This window comes from Musca domestica, unplaced genomic scaffold (genome assembly GCF_030504385.1).
Source record: "Musca domestica strain aabys unplaced genomic scaffold, Musca_domestica.polishedcontigs.V.1.1 15, whole genome shotgun sequence".
Taxonomy (NCBI): Eukaryota; Metazoa; Arthropoda; class Insecta; order Diptera; family Muscidae; genus Musca; species Musca domestica.
Window position 1 is genome coordinate 13,720,464 of NW_026712207.1, and position 18,197 is coordinate 13,738,660.

At 35.5% G+C, this 18,197-nt stretch overlaps 1 protein-coding gene across 3 annotated transcripts in view; it reads left to right on the forward strand.

Moving 5' to 3' along the window:
* LOC101894176 (ecdysone-induced protein 74EF) overlaps nt 1–18,197 on the forward strand; it is a 257,086-nt gene that overhangs the window by 87,717 nt on the left and 151,172 nt on the right. The window contains exon 4 of one of the 3 annotated variants that reach the window (XM_059119692.1): nt 1,872–2,626. The exons of 1 other annotated variant lie outside the window; for it this stretch is intronic. The gene's annotated coding sequence lies outside the window, so the exon portion shown is untranslated. The remainder of the gene's footprint in view (nt 1–1,871; nt 2,627–18,197) is intronic. One more of the 3 variants, XM_059119693.1, reaches the window with a different exon arrangement.

The following is an 18,197-nucleotide window of genomic DNA, read 5'->3' on the forward strand; positions in this document are numbered from 1 at the left end:
TTTACTTGCCAAAGAGGTCAACTCAAAATGTGCACTTTTGGTTGGAGACCAGAACTCTCCGCTCGAATAAATCGACCGTGGCATCAGAATAAATGCGGAATATTGGAGGGTGTATTAAAGCATTGGGCACGCAAACATTTTGGCCTTGGACATTCCGACAGGACTCAGCACCGCACTCAGCACACGCCACCAAGAATGCTTACAAAATGAGGTTCTTCGCTTCATTTCCAGCGCTCAATGGCCACCAAAATCTCCGGATGCCAATCCGTTGGATTATTGAGTATGCAGTATTTTGGAAAGCAAGGTTGGCACTAAAAAATACCAAAGTGTCGATCACCTCAAGCAAGCGCTTCGCCGTGCCCGGAATGGGCCAAAATACCGCAGAGCAACATTCGGGCAGCGTGTGACGGTTTCATTCGCCGTCTGAAGGCCATAATTCGTGCCAAAGGTGACCAATTCGAATCTAATCTAATCTAAACTTTTTCTAAAAATTGATGCTATTTCCGACATTTTTTCATTCAATAAATATTTAAAAAAGTAAAAATATGGCGTTTGACTTTGTTGCAGTTTTTTATCTCACCCTGTATAGGTCCACTATTTCTGGTATCTCCCCCACAATGGGTCAATTTTTTTAATATTCATGAAGCTCATAAGACACGAAATTAACATCCGATTCCATTCTGACTTGGTGCATCTCAACATTTTGATCAACGCAAGATCTGTTATAAATATGATAGGGATCGGACATTTCCAACTGGTACCTCCCCCACAAAGGGTTAAAATTTGGAATCAAAACGATCATAAAATTCGAAATAAGCATCTGGTTCTCGTCAAATATTTTGAGTAGAATCTGATGTAGAAATATAACATATCGGTCCACTCATTCTGGCAACTCCCCCACAAAATAGCGAAAATAACGCCCGATTCCATTCAGACTTGGTACATCACAATATTTTCATCAACACAAGATATTTTATAAATATGGTAGAGATTGGGCCAATCCTTCTGGAACCTCCTCCACAAAGGCTCAAAATTTTGAATATCCATATATATTTCTGCGCACCGCTTCTGGCACCTCACTCACAAAGGGTGACGATTTTCAATACTTTTATCTGTCATAACTTGCGAAACTAGTCAGCGATTCTTCACAAGTTGCTATATCTAAATATTTCTCTCAACCATAAACCTGAGATGATTATGAAATTTTTTCGGATTTAAAGATTTCACATAAAATTGTATATGAATGTTCGATTTTCTTGTGATTTTCCACATATCAATTTCTAAACTTCGGCCCACTATAGCTGGTACCTCAGGCACATTTTAGCATTTTCTAAAAATGATCATATATCTTATGGAAGTAACCAATATAGCCTACACTTGGAACGTCGCAATATTTATATCATATTTATTTAGGTCCGATACGAAATGAACAATATTGGCCAATTCTTTCGGAACCTACTCCATAGATGGTCAAACATTTGAATAATCATAACAGAAGTCAAAACATATTTTAATAGTTGAACATTGGCTGAGGGTATACATCTATCGGCAAGATAGTTTTTAATTTGTTTTTTTAATCTTTATTTTATAGAAAAAATATTTTTGGTTCAGAAACTTTGTTCGTTATTATCATTTTTATGACATTAAAAAACTAGTTTGCACCCTTATTTGAAATAGTGTTGTCCGTAGGGTCGTATAATCAATAATTGAATTAATGTATTACTCATACGCCCTACCGGCCCTTATCAATTGCTATTCACATTTTGTATAAGTGGAGCTCTGCCCTTCTTTTTACTACTCAATACCTTGAAATGAACAACAACTAATGTGTGATTTTTCTCTCTCTCCCACTCTCTCTCTCTCATTTGCAGAACACATGATCTAATTCGATGCATGTTCATAACAACAACTATAAATGCGTCCCCAAAGACAACGTGTGGGATTTGTTGATGTTAAGATCGGGACACCGTTCATTAAAAGGATACGTTGTAAAATCAAATCCTGTGCTCTTCCAAATGGTATGTCGATAAAATGATACAGCAATCGTAAATCGCGTGTTTTCGACGCGAGTCAATGCAGCATCTCTAATCATCACCATCATCATCAAATCATCATATGATTCGGCAAGCAACAATCATCTAACAGCTAGCAAAACAGCTTCATCCAAATACACGAAAAGGAAAAAAAAAAACAAAAGAAAATGAAACACAACATGTTAGAATAATAACATAAAAAAGAAGTAAAAATAAAAACAAAAAACAATCATGCCAAATTAGCAATAATTTAAAAAAAAATGCAAAAAAACACTTGAACTCCATCATAAAATCGAAAACGTCTTTCTTCATTGCAAAAGAAAAAAATCCAGCTCACCATTGTCATTGCTAAAGCCCATGCATTGCTCATTGGCCGAGCTTTTGGTGGTGACTGCTGAAATCTCTAATCTACCCGAACAAACGCACTGCCTTTCATTGATGACCTTTCTTTGCTTTACACATTTACAACAAAATCAACAAATCATTGAAACAACAAAGTATTTGGTTTTTGTAAATAATTTCAAAAAAGAAAAAGAAAAATCTATTAATTAATAAGAACAGCAACAACAAAATATCAACAAACCGAAAAAAAGGTAAGTGTTGCTCTGCTGTCATCTGTATACCCATGTATGTATGTATGTATGTAGGTATATAACCAAGTGTGTGCGAGCATTTGAATTATCAGTTATAATAGTTTTTTTCTTTTTTTTTTGTTGAAACAAAGAAAATTTCCTAGCTATATACAACAACAATCACCATATAGCACCAGCAGCTAGCTAGGCTATAGTAATATGTAGATTTGTTACAAGTTGACAGTTTAAATTAATACTAAAACGTACGGCACATATTCTGACACACACACACATACACTCATATATAAACAGAGCCAGAATGTACAAAGACCCACATCTGTAGTTAATTAATTTCAATATTATAGCAACAAATGACTGATATTCGCTCTATTAACATTTCAATTAAAGCAAATATTGTGATAATTATAAGTGATTGTAACCTCTTGGACGGGCTTGGCGGTGGATTGCGTCTAATGTCAAGTTCAAGTAAAACCGACTGTTTTTCAGAATCGATCGATGCCTGTTTAATTTCATGGGAAATCCTTAGTTTCAGGGTGGAAAATGAAGCTTGGAAATAATGATTTGAAATGCATGTGGGGTGATTCAAATTTGAAGGTTGGGCTATTAGATTTTGAATATTTATACCCTACACCACAAGGTGGTATCTTTGTACATTTGTTTGTAACAGGCAAAAGGAAACGAGATTGACCCATAGTTCCTTTTGATGATCTGCATAGAATCACATTCTGAGTCGATTTATGCATGTCCGTCCGTCTTTCCGTCCGTCCCTCTGTCCATGTATTTTTGTAAACAAAGTACAGTTCGCATTTATTGCACTATCCAAATAAAATTTTGCACAAATCGTTTGTTTGGCCCAAGTACGAACCCTATTGAAATTGGAGGTAATCGGTCAAAATTTAGATATAGCTCCCATATATATCTTCGTCCGATTTGCTTTTTATTGTGCACCAAACGTGTAATATCAGCCCGAATAGTATGGAATTTTGCACATACAACCAAATTAGACCTGAAAATAAGTATGCCAAATTTGATCGAAATCGATTCAGATATAGCTATAGCTCCCATATATATTGTTCATCCGATTTGTTATTTTTGTCCTCCGCAGCCGTAATATGCACTCTGTAACAACAATATTTGGGGAAATATATCAAATACAGCTCAGAAATACATTTTCTAAATTTTATCGAGATCGGTTCAGATTTGGATATTGCTCTCATATATAACTTCGTCCGATTTACTTTTTATTGTGCACCAAACCTCTAATATTTGTCCAAATGGGATGAAATTTGGCACTTACGACCGAATTTAGTCTAGAAGCTAGTATGTCAAATTTGGTGAAGATCGGTTCAGCTATAGCTATAGCTTCCATATATATTGTTCATCCGATTTGTTATATTTGTTACCCACAGCCGTAATATGCACTCCGTAACAACGATATTCAGGGAAATATATCAAATACAGCTCAGAAATATCTTTGCCAAATTTTACTGAGATCGGTTCCGATTTGGATATAGCACCCATATATATACATATATATATATACAATACAAGTCCGAATTTAAAAGATACAATTGCTTCGGCATATTTAGCCCTTTGAACTTTAAATTTAATTATAGCGTGTATGATTGAATTCTCCCACAAAAATCTTAATTGTTATGAGGAGCTCTACTAAATTAGCAAAGTGGTGTAGGGAATTATAAAGTCGGCCCGCCCGACTTTAAGACTTTCTTTGCTGGTTTTTTTATTTTTTATAGCCTCCACCATTCTGTGGAAGGTATATTAGCTTTGTCATTCCGTTTGTAACTCCTCGAAATATTCATAATAGACTCTACAAAGTATATATATTCTGGATCAGCGTAAAATTCTAAGACGATATAGCGATGTCCGTCTGTATGTTGTTATCACGCTATCTTTCGAACAAATTGAGATAGAAGGCTAAAATTTTGCATGCATGCTTAGTTTACCAGTAGGTAGGTTTAGTTCATGAATGGGCCATGTCAGTTCACGTTTTCGTATAGCCCCCATATGACGATACCTCCCGATATTCGGTATTTTGATGATTTTTGCCACATGTTTTCACGGATTTGTCTGAGAATTGGTATTTGTAGGCCATAATGGGTCCTAGTCCTTGTGGCGAAACATTGTATGTATAGGTCCACGTTTTTGTATAGCCCTATATAGCGATACCTCCCGATATTCGGTATTTTGATGATTTTTGCCACATTTTCCCACGAATAAGTCTAAAAATTGCTATTTGTGGATCATAATTGGTTCTAATGTTTCCATTTCGCTAAGGTGGAGGGTATTAAAAGTTCGGCCCGGCCTAACTTAATGTTTTTTACTCGTTTCAAAATAAATTGATTCCTTTTTTTTCATGGGAAATCCCTATTTTCGGGGTGGAAAATGAGGTTTGGAAATAACAATTTGAGATGCATGTGATGTGAGGTAGAGTTATTAAATTTTGGATTTTTCCTTTGATTTATAAAAAGATTTTTAAACTCCTAAATATTGGAGGACAGCTTTCGCTATGATGTATATTGAAAGGGTACGCCAAGGCATCCTATAAGCTAGGGGTTCTTCAGAAAGTTTCCCAGCAAACATTTACCAAATAATGAGTAACTTCTTACCAATCAGTCTTCTAACCTAGTAGTTATACTAGGCCGACAAACAAGTAGCACGTTGTATTTTTAAAGTAAATGTTCCATTCGCACACAATACTTTTTTCTAAATATAAGGGCTGTTTTATGTCTCACAGCCAAAAATTATTCCTTTTTTTCGTTGCAAATGCACTTCATTCTAATGAATGAGGAAAATAAGCTCCATTGATTTAAATTTTCGAAGAATATCCCTTATGTTCAATCTAATTCAGAAGTTTTGCATTACTTTGTAGTGGACTATTCGGATCATTTTGCTTCCCAGTTTTTATATCTAGTTAGTACCTAGTCGAAATAATGGTTTTACAACCTAGGTCTCTTTGGACCAAATCCGTTTCAGGACATTTTGAGTCGATCTAGCGAGGTGCGTTTGTCGGACTGGTGCGCACGATGACTCTCGAAGGGAACATCCGATTTGGTCCAAACTTGGTACATCGTAATATTATTGTCAAACTTAGATCGAGTTCGGAGATGGGTAATATCGGTCTACTTCTTCTGGAACCTCCCCCACAAAAGGTCAAACTTTTCAATTAAAATATTTTACTGTAATGTAAGTGTCCGATTGTCATATTACACACATAACAATATTTTTATTAACCCAATATCTAGTGAGAAGATGGAATATATCGGTCCACTCCTTTTGACACCTCCCCCACAAAAGACCGATCTTTTCAATAAAAATATTTAACTGCACAGAACCAATAGTTTTATCAACCTAAGGTCTGGTGCCAATGTGGAATACATCGGTCCTTCTGGTAACTCGCCCACAAAACGTCAAAATTTTCGAACAAAATAAACAAAATATTTTCTGCAGAGAAAGAAAAGAAATAATTCGATTTTGCTCCAACTTTGCAAAACCTAATATTTACATCAAGCTAGGTCAGGTGCAAAAATTGACAATATCAGTACCTCCCCCAACAAGGTTCTAATAATAATTATAATTTTTGTGATGTAAGTGTCCGATTTTCTTCAAATTACACACAAAACAATATTTTTATTAACCCAAGGTCTGGAGTGAAGATGAGATATATCGGTCCACTCCTTCTGGTACCTCCCTTACAAAGGGTCAAAATTTTGAATATTAATGAAACACCAAATTAACATCCAATTCCATTTAGCCTTGGCACGTCTGAATTTTTCTTTCAACACAGGATCTGTTATAAAGGCGGTAGAGATCGGACCTCCCCCACAAAGGGTCAAAGTTTTGAATAACCAAAACGTTTGTAAAATCCGAAATAAGCATCAGGTTCTCTTTATGTTTCACACAATCTACTAACACGAGATCTCTTGTGAAGATGAGATATATCGGTCCTCTCCTTCTAGTACCTCCCCCAAAATCAAAATATCCATCGAGCTCATAAAACGTGAAATTAACATCCGATTCCATTCTGACTTGGCACATCCCAATATTTTCATAAACGCAAGATCTGCTATAAAGATGTTAGGGATCGGACCATTTTTTCTGATACCTACCCCACATGGTTCAAGATTTTAAGAAACCAAACGCCCAAAGTAAACCAAATAAGCATTCAACTCTCTTCAAATATCACGCATACAAACATTTTTGCTAACACGAGATCTGTTGTGAAAATGATGTATAGCTGCGAAACCCTTCTTGTATCTCACCCACAAAGGGTCACTGTCGGCAGAACCGATTTATACTTTTTAGCTTGTTTTAATATATTTTGATTTGCTTTGTGATTATTTAAACTGTTGACCCTTTATGAGAGGACAGTTCGGAAAGAGTGGGCCAATATTATCCATTTCATATCTGACCTAAGTTTGATATAAATATTACAATTGTCCATATTTGGACTATATCGGCTACTTCCTTCACATTTTATGAGATATGTGATAATTTTGGTAAAATGTTGAAATATGCGTGAGGTACCATATATAGAGGAGTGGACCGGTAGATTCCATATTCACCAAGTTTAAAAATAATCGTTTACTTGTTACGCAAGTTTTGAGAGATTTAAATAATGAAAATGTTGATCCTGTGTGGGAGATGTGCTAGCATGTGGGCCGATATATATTACCTTTAAACCAAATCTTGTGTTAATCGAAGTATTGGAATGTGTAAAATGTAGAAAGTATCAGATAACTTATGTCGAAATTTATCAGCGTTTCGTTATTTAGAATTTTGAGCAGTTGGTAGGGGACGTGCCAGAAGAAATGGACACATTAATCCCATTTCGTCACCAGATCTTTCGCTAGTAAAAACGTTGGATTGTACGAAATTAAAAGAGAATAAGATGTTTATTTCGCTTTTATGAGCGTTTGTTATTCAAAAATAAGACCCTTTTGTGGAGAAATTCCGAAGAAGTGAACCGATATATATATATATATCCATATTTGCAACAGATCATGTGTTAATAGAAATACTGTGATGAGAATCGGGTGCTTATTTCAAATTCTATGAGAGATATAATTATTCGAAATTTTTTACCAGTTGTGGGGGAGGTTCCACAAAAAGTGGTCCGACATTTCCCATTTTCACGCCTGATCTTGTGTTGATAGAAATATTGGGATGAGTTTGAAAATAATCGGATTTTTATACCCTCCACCTTGGAAAGGAGGGTATATTAACTTTGTCATTCCGTTTGTAACATCCTTAAATATTCGTCTTAGACCCCATAAAGTACATATATTTATAATCAGCATAAAATTCTAAGTCGATTTAACGATGTCCGTCTGTCCGTCTATCTGTTGAAATCACGATACAGCCCATATTATTTGACGTAGAGTGCTAAAATTTAGCAGAGCAATTTGCATTGTGTCTAGGATGGTTGGTATTGCAAATGAGATATATCGGTCCATGTTCTGGTATAGTCCCCATATAACGGTACCTCCCGATAATCGGTATTTTGATTATTTATGCCACTTTTTTTAACGGATTTGTCTGAAAATTGGTATTTGTAGGTCATAACTGGTCCCTGTGCGTGTGGCAAAACATTGCATGTATAGGTCCACGTTGTGGTATAGCCCCCATAAAGGTACTTCCCGATATTCGATATTTTAGTTTTTTGTCATATTTTTAACGGATTTGTCTAAAAATTGGTATTTTGTGGATCCTAGTTCGTGTGGCGAAACATTGTAATTAAAGGTCCATGTTTTGGTGTAGCACCCATATAACGGTACCTCCCGATATTCGGCATTTTAGTGGTTTTTGCCACATTTCTTTTACCCTAAGGTGGAGGGTATTAAAAGTTTGGCCCGGCCGAACTTAATGTTTTTTTACTTGTTATTTCACATTTTATCCACTCCAAATATCGACTCCAAATGCCCTAAAACCATTATTTCGATGAGGCACATTTTGGCCTCATCTGTTGATGGATTGATGAATTATTTAGTATTTAATAAAATTGATGCTTTTGCCTCTAAAAAACTGATTGCTAAACCCCCATTTATGCACATTTGACATTTTGTGCAACGAATATTTAATAATAACAACAAAATACTACAACAACTAATTGAGCGTTATTAGTCATCATTTGTGGCTCAATTCTAAAATCCACAACCGATATTGGGTGTGTGTAAAATAGAATTCATTTTCATTTCTCTTTCACAACATAAATCGACAGTAAAAGGCAGTACAGAAATAAATGTTTGTGTGTGTGTATTTTAATAAATAAATAAAGGAAAAGTGTATTTGAAATTTCCTTTTTTTTTTGGAATCTCGATGTGGATTAGAAATTCACTCTTGCTGCAACATGTTTGCTCTTTATTGTTGTTGTAAGAGTGAGGTTTTCATGGATATCGAGATTCCAACAAAAGTAAGAAGAACGCTTTTATTGTATACAGTACCCACCAATATTATTATAACCCATATAACACATTCTTGCTGAACTAGAATTTATTTGAAATTGTTCTAGAATTCAAGACCAGGTTCCCTTGTTTCTCTAAAATAAGAATTGCCAAGACTGTCTTGCAAATGTTGCATGTTGGCAGTTTGTATGTTGCATGTTCGATGGCATTTGAGACAAGACTCAACATCCAATGCAGAAGAATGAATTGAAATGAAACAATGCAGTGACGTGCAAAGGGAAGGAAGTTGTCCAAGGCAATGCTTGAAACGAAGTAGAAGTAACAACCGGCTGAAGAGGAGTCATAAAACTTGATACTGGCTGGTCTTCTAATGCTTGGCGATTATTAAAAGAAAAGAAAAAACACTGGATGAAAGATGTTGCTGCTGTTGTAGTTGTCTAATATAGGCTGTGTTACAGCAACAACAGCAACACCATTATCGCCTTCGCCTCATAATGCAATCTGCTAGGAGCGGCAATAACAACAACATCGGCCACATCTATAAATTGTTATTGTATCTATTGAATAACGTATAGCGCTAATGCAAATGCAACAAAGCCCATGGCGGAGAGGAAAGAAATCGAAATGCAACGAAACAAGTTTCCCAGTCATTGAAAGAAAACATTCGCAAATGTTTTCATGGCTGTGGATGTGTGTGTGTGTGTGTCTGTGGCTGTAATTGCTTTCGCTTGTGGAAAACCCACTCCAGTGCTGGTTTGCTATTGTCAATAGCACAATGCCGATGATGAAGTTGCTAATGGCAAAAATTGAAAATCATGAAGTTCGAAGATCACCAACTCTAATTCTATGGCCATTCAGTTGGATGGATTGGATGGGTGGTGGTTCCAACCCATTTTGTTGGCTTGCCATTGTCTATTGCAGCAATAGCAACAACAAAAACAACAACAATTGTTATTAACTTCATTATCATGATCTTCGCCATTATTAGAAATGATCAAAAGCCAGAGACTTGAGAGTTGTTTGGTTCGTTTGCCTTGTCCGGTCGGTCTGTCGGTCGGCTGTTTATTTAATTTTATTTTAGTTTTGTAGTTGTTGTTCCTCTTGCTGTGTCTCCTGCTTTTCTACATTTTACATATTAGAATTGCTGTCGCAGTTGTTGTTGCTATTGTCGCTGCTAATACTAATATCCATTGTTGTCATTTGTGCCTTCTCCCGGTTGTTGTTTTTCATCTTCTCCTTTGTCGCCCTGCCGTGGCAAGCAATTCACTTACCATCGCCGTTGCCGTTGTTGTTTTGGTTTTTTTTTGTCTGCCGTCTATCGTCTGTGACTGGCTGTGGCTGTCGCTATGCCACACTCACGTAGTTCAATGTTAACGAACTGTAGTCGCGCTTCGACTTTCACTTGCAATGAATTTGGCTGTGGTTGGCTAAATGAAGTTAGCAATGCAATGCGGCACAATGCATTTGTTCCGCTGCTGCTGCTGCAGCAACAACAAATGCAGCACCCGATTGCAACTATGGCAACACAACAACAACACCATACAATAATAAAATGTGCACATTAGAAAAATAAAATTGAAACGAAATGGAAAATGCATTGGGAAAGCAGCACACACAAATTACATAGCTCGGCGGCCGCATGCAATAGAAGAAGCATTGAACCATCCATCTGCACTGTAATTAGATGCACAGTGGGTTAAAAGGGGGATTTATTCGCTTAAAATTTGTGAAGGAAATTATCATAGAAGTGTGATCGCTTGTAAGGATTCTCTCAAAACAACAACAGAGTAAGCAGTTCAAATCCACAATTAAATATTTGAAGTTAGAGGTCTCCTACAGCCAAAATACCTATCAAAAACCATCTTTAGAAAACGATCTTTTTATAGAGAGACCGTCTTCCATGAAAAAAAAATATTTTTTTTTACAGAAATCCTTCTAAGGTGTTCTTTAGAACGAGGATGATTTTAAAAGTCTATATAAAGAAATGCTTCTAGAGGTTTTCTGTGGAAGGAAGACCTTTTCGAGAGTTTCCATATAAAAGGAGTTCTATAGAGAGTTTCCTAAGGAGTTCTATAAAAAGGCGGTCTTTTCGAGGTCTTCTATGGAAAAAATTTAATTTGGAGGGCTTCTTTATCCTTTCCAAATATTCTATTTAAGGACGGTAGAAAAATTAGCATATCTTCTATACCAAAGATCTTCTAAAGAAACAAGTGTTTTAAAAGGACATCTATGGAAATCTTTTAGAGGTCTTATTTACAGAAAATCAATTTGAAGGTCATCTAAACAAATATATTTTAAAAACCTTCTGAAGAAAGAAGATGTATAGGACTTCTTTAAAAAGAAGAGGTTCAACAGATTTTTAGGAAGCATATTATTAAAAGGATATTGAAATCCTACCATATACAGAAGATATTAAGAAAATCTTCTATATAAAGAACTCCTCGAAACTTCTTTAAAGAGGAGGCCTTTTCGATTTCGTCCACAGAGAGAAGATTTATGAAAGTCTTCTATATAAACTCAAAGAAGAAAGATTCATGGATCTCTATTTTAAGAGCTTTTTGAGGTCCTCTGTGGGAAGAATCCCCTTTCAAGATATTTTCGAGTTTTTCCGTAGATGGCTTCTTTGAAGTTTCCTATAGAACAAATACGTTTTCAAGATATTAAAGAGAACGAAAAAAATTTTTTGAATGTATTCTATACAACGAAGACCTTTTCTGGGTCTTCTGAAGCAAAAGAATATCTTTAATGCGTTTTTAAACAAAAGGGGAAACTTGAAAATCTTCCTTAGAAAAATAACTTTTGAAGGCCTCCTATTGAAAGTCTTCTATATACAAGGGGCTTTCGGGAGATCTTCCAGACAAAACAACTTTTTTAAGATGTACTCTATAGTAAGAAGACGATTTGAGTGCAGTATTTTAAGAGGAAGACCCTTTCTATAGAAAGATGAAAAACGATTTTTGGAAGATAGGTAACTTTATGGGGCTTCTTTAGCGAGAACACACTTGAAGGTCTTCCTAGAGAGAGGGCACTTGGAGGTCTTCCTAGAGAGAAAGCATTTGAAGGTCTTCTTATAGAGAAAAGACATTTGAGGGTACTTTTATAGGGAAGACATTCTGAATGTTCTAAGAGAGAAGGCCTTTTCACGGTCTTTTTTAGAAGAAAGTCCTTTAAAAGTTCTGCTTTATAGAGACGACCTTTAGAAAATCTTCTTCGTGATAAATGTTTTAATTTTTTTCATTAGAGAACTGACCTTTCAAAGAGCTTCAATAATGAAAATAAATTTTCAATGTCTTCTATAGAAAAAATAACCTTTCGAAGGCATGTTTTAAGAAAGTTGACAGTTTAAAAGTCTTCTTTAGATAGAAGACATTTATAAGTCATTCTTCAGTGAGAAGATATTTTGAAACTTTTTTTAGGGAAGATAATTTAGAGGCCTTCTTTAGAGAGAAATCCTTTTGAAGATATGCCTAAGGCAAAGGATATTTTAAGGGGTTTCTTTAGAGAGAATATCTTTTCAAAGTCTTCCTTAGAGAGAATACCTTTTGAAGATAGACCTAAGGCAAAAGATCTTTTAAGGGGTTTCATAAGAGAGAATACCTTATCAAAGTCTTCCTTAGAAGATCTTTTGACGGTAATTTTTGTTGAAAAGACCCCCTGGAGGTCTTCTTTGTAGAAAATATCATTTGAAGTTCTTTAAAAAGACCTACTAGTATTATAAGAGACTATAGAAAGATTTTTTGAAGATAGGTAACTTTGCGGTGTCTTCTTTCTGTCTGTTGTAAGAAAGTTTACAGTTAAAAAGCCTTCTTTAGAGAGAATATATTCTTATATGAGAAGACCTTTTGAAAAATTCTTTTAAGAGATTATATTATTTGGGGGTCTTCTTTAGAGAGAACATCTTTAAGAGGTCTTCTTTTGCGAGAATACCTTTAGAAGTTATTCCTGAGGAAGAAGATTTTTTAAGGAGTTTAATTAGATAGAATACCTTGTCAACGTCTTCCTTAGAGGTAAATTCTTTTAAATGCCTTTTCAAGAGAGGAAATCTTTTCAGGGTCCTCCTTAGTGGGAAGATCTTTTGAGGCCAATTTTTGGTGAAAAGACCCTTTGGAGGTCTTCTTTGTAGAAAATAGCATTTGAAGTTCTTTAAAAAATAGTCCTACTAAAGGCCTTTTCCTTCGGGAGAAGACCTCTTAAAGGTTTTCATTATAGAGCAGATCTTTTGAGGATCTGGATCTATTAAAGGAAGACTATTTGAAGGTCTTCTTACATGTAAAGCCTTCGGATGGTCTTATCAGACTTCTAACTAGTCTTTAGATGGTATTATTTTTTTAGAATAAGAAGATCTTTTCTGAAGAATGTACGTTATTCTGAAGGTCTATTGTGGAGGAAATTCTTTTGAGGGGTCTCTTTAAGCAGAAGGACTTTTCCAGTGGGTGGATCTTTTAAAATTCTTCTCTGAAGAACAGATCATTTGAAGGTGAACTTTAGGGAGAAAACCATTTGAAGCCTTCTTAGGAGAGAAGACCTTTGAAGGTATTCTTTTTAAGAGAAGACCCTTTACTGGGAAGATTTCTTTTTAGGATTTCTCTTTAAATATAAGATATTTAGAAATTCTTTTCCAGTGTGTGGATCTTTCGAGATTCTTCTCTGATGAACATATCATTTGAGGGTCAACTTTAGAGAAAACCACATTTGAAATCTTCTTAGGTGAGAAGTGCTTCGAAGGTATTCTTTTTAGAAAAGACCTTTTGAAGACCTGTTACTGGGAAGATTTCGCTTTTGAGAAGTCCATTTTAAGGTCTAATTTAATGAGAAAATCTTTTGAAGGTCTACCTCTAGAGAAGCCTTTTAAAAAATATACTTTAAGAGCAGAATTTTTAACCCCATCCCTTTTGAATATCTGGTTTCTAGAGCAGACTTTTCGAATTTCTATTAAAGATCTTATTTACAGTGAATTTTTTCTCTTTTCTTTAAATTTGTTAAAATTTTTTCTAATTAAAAATTGTATTTTTAAGGTCTTCTAAAAAAATACTTTCAAAAGTATCCTGTGGTAACAAAGCCATTTGAGGGTTTTCCATAAGAACAGGGACCTTTGAGAGTCCTCTGTAGAAAAAAGAACCTTAGGAGGTCCCCCACAATAAAACACCTTTTTTGAGGATCTTCTATAGAAAAAATACCGTGTGAAAATCTTATGTAAATAGAGTTCCTTTCAAGGGTCTTCCATAGAAAATTAGAAAGAATTTTCCGAAGGTCCTTCAAAAGAAAGAAGCCTTGTTTTAAGTTCTTCGATAGAAAGTGACAATTTGCAAATATTCTATAGAAAGAAGATCAATTTTGTGATTTCTAAAGAAAGAAAGCATTTTAAAGATGGAATATTTTCGGAAGGTGTTTTAAGAGAGAATAAAAATCATTTGAAGATATACTATAAAATATATAACTTTTGTAGTTCTATCATAGATATAAGTATATCCGAGGTCTTTCATATAGAAAAAATTCCGTTTTACCTATAATTTGCCTTTGATTTCCCTCCAAAAATCTCTCCCGTAACCACTGTCCATACCACCAAACTCCGCGAAACGAAAGAAAAAAAATGCATTTGAAATAAAAGCAACAGTGGTGGCAACAACACATAAACCACTTTTCTTGTTGTTGTTTTTGCCATTTTACTCTCGCTTCACCATGGTAATGCAGCTGATGTTGTAATTGTTGTTGGTGGTGGTGTTGTTGTTGTTGCTATTATTGCATTTTAGTTTTCATAGTTCAATAACATGTTATGTAAAGCGTTTTTCCTCAACGATGGCTATGGCTACGGCGATGATGACGATGGCGACGACGATGGATGGATGGATGGTTTATCTGGTTCGAAACATTTTCAAGAGTTTTCTTTTCATTTTCTATTTTCGCATTTTCATTTCAATGGTGATGGTTGTTGTTGTTGTCTATGGTTGGCTTCATCATCATCATCAGCTCGACGACGATGACGACGAGGATGAATGCTGTTGCCGCTGTCTAATGGTATTATGTTGTTGTCGCTGCTGCTGTTGTTGTTCTTGTGGTTGTGTGCATGGTGAGGAAATGAAAGAAGGGTAGATCGACTTTTGTTGGGTTTCGGTTTTTGGTATTTTACGAATTTTCTTTTTGTTTTTTGGTTCGGCTAAACACCATTTGGTACCATGGGGGGTAGTTGATTGTTGCTGTTGCTGCTGCTGGAGTCTCGGTTAAATGGTATTTGTGTTCGTTCGTGCCTGGTTTCAAGTATCGCCCGACATGCAAAAACTTGATGGTGATGATAAATCAACATCATGACGATGATGGCGGTGATAATGATGATGACAAAAAGAAAGACCAGCAACAACACTAACACCAACGTGGAATAATGAGAGCTTGTTGTGGTGATGGCCACCGCGACCACGACAATTTCAATAATAATGATGATGATGATGTTGGTGTTGGTGGTGGCGGCTTGTGACTATTGCAGCTGATCGTTATCAACATTAGCGACAACAACAACAATAACTCCAACAATATATTGAGGGGCACAATTTAGTGTTGCACTACTCGAAGATTGTCACGTAGGGTTGCCATTCTTCCAAAGTTTTGTTTTTGGATTTTTTGGTATAAATAAATTAAAAAATAAAATAAAAAAATAATTTAATCAAAGATTTGGAAATGGTGGTTTGGGGCGAAATCTATGGAACTAATAGGAAAATCTGTTATGAATTAAACTTTTTGTTAATGTAAACCTACAAACTTTTTGTTAATGTAAACCTACAGATTTATTGTTGTGAAAAGGAAGAGAACTTCGAGGCTCTCATTAGATAGAAAACATCTTATCTGAAATGATCAACAATTTTGTCACGGTTCCCTGGCAAAAAGAGCTGTTTTACAAAATTTAGGCCAGATTTTTGGTTATTAGAAGCTAAAAAGTACATGCCAATAGAGGTCTTGAGCTTTGAAGTTTGGAATTCTATAAACTCCATACGGAAATCGTGGATTTGCAAAATTAGGATAGCTTCTTCTTCTTCTTATGAATGAAGATCTAGCCAGGGAATGGTCCAAGGGCCAGACTCTCCAAAATTACATATTTTGAAAATATACCGAAAATTTTGTTTATAAAGGCATTTCTGCTACGCCAGGAAGGTCTACTGATTTGGCATTTTCAGAAGGAAGAAAGAATATCGTCAACATATGTTTACAGCCATAAGGTCCATATCAGATAGAAGATATTTGCAAAGATGTTCTCCTATGAGTTCTTAGAAAATATAACCTTCTCGTCAACATAGATTCATGGATCTTAGATCCTCGTCAGGTAAAAAACTTTGGTCCATGGTGTTAAGCATGTCAGATGCCAGAAATCCCCGAAATAAAGGCCGCTCGTGACATTCTTGATCAATGAATTGAGACAATTGCAGAAGGCAGAATATTTTAAGTCATAAATCATTAAAATGTTAATAAATAAATTGGCGCAGATTTCTCCGTTAATCCAAAGAAGCCTCAAAAGAAGAACTTTTTAATAACAAAGGATCTAAAATTTTGGGTTGTCAGAGACTTTGTCCACAGATATGGGAAAAATCGCTTCTTACGTTAAGGTCCCTAGATTTAAAGTTTCCAAAAGGAAGACCATTTTGCGTTTTCAGGAGGGAGAGATGTTTTTGGGAACAGTTTTCCAAGTGAAGCCCTTTCAGTCGATGAATTTCCAAGGATCTGGGAAAAAGTAAAATCTTTTAGTTGATATAAGTGGAAGATCCTGAAGATTTTTGATCAGAAGACCCTGATATCTGATGTTAGACCTAAATAAGTATATACATTCTTGATCAGCGTAAAATTCTAAGTCGATTTAGCGATGTTCGTCTGTCTGTTTTCATCAGACTATCTTTGGATCGGATTGAGATAGAAAGCTAAAATTGTACAGTCATGTGTATTTTGACAGTAGGCCGGTTAAGTTCGTAAATGAGACATATAGGTCCATGTTTTCCTATAGTCCCCATATAAAAATACCTCCAATATTCGGTACTTTTATAATTTTAGCAACAGTTTTTACCAGTGTTGTTTCAAATTTCGCATTTAAAATTCGTAATGGGTACTTCAGCATATAACAAAAAATCGTGTATGCAATCCACGTCTTCGTCCTATAGACCCCATATAACGACACCTCCCGATATTCGGCATTTTGCTGATTTTAGCTTCATTACTCATCGGAATTGTTTCAAATTTCGTAGTTGAAATTCGGAATCGGTATTATATAATATAAAAAATGTCCATGTGGGACCACGTCTTCGTATGTATAGCCTCCATATAATGGGTTTCACGTGAGCGTTATTTTTATACCCTCGGTCATATGGCTACAGAGGGTATATATCATTTGATACGGTGAAAATTATTAAAATAATTATACCCTCATCCTTATGGTTAGAGAGGTATATCATTTGATACGGCGAAAACGTGTCTCATCAAAATAACGGTTTTAAACCATAGGTTCCTTTGGACCAAATCCGTTTCAGGACATTTGGAGTCGATCTAAATGTGTCCGTCCATTCGTCTGGCTGGTGAACATGATAACTCTCAAAAGGGAGTTCCCGATTTGATACAAACTTGGTACAACGTAATTTTATTATCTAATTTTGATGGAGTTCGGATATTGCCAATATCGGTCCACTCCATCTGGTACCTCCCCCACAAAAGTTCAACATTTTCATAGAAAATAACTGACTTAATAGAATAAGAAAGTATCATCCAATTTCGTTCAAACTTTGTAAATCCCAATATTTTTATAAGTGCGAGGTCAGGTGCAAAAATTGGGCAATATCAACCCACTCTATCAAGTACCTCCTCCAAAGGGTCAAAATTTTGAATAATTTTAACTCTTATAAAACGGGAAATAATGGTCCGATTGTCTTCGATTTTCGCGCATCTCAATATTTTTAACGGTTTGCGGATGAAATATATCGAAACACTTCCCACACAACGAGTCAAAATTTTGAATAATTATAGGTCTCATGAAATGCGAATTAATATCCGATTTTCTTTAAATTTCGCACATCTCAAAAGATCTGGTGTGAGGATGGGATGTGTCGGTCTACTCTTTCGGGTACCTCTTCCCAAAGGGGCCAAAATGTTGAATAAATATATCTCTCAGAAAATGCGAAGGA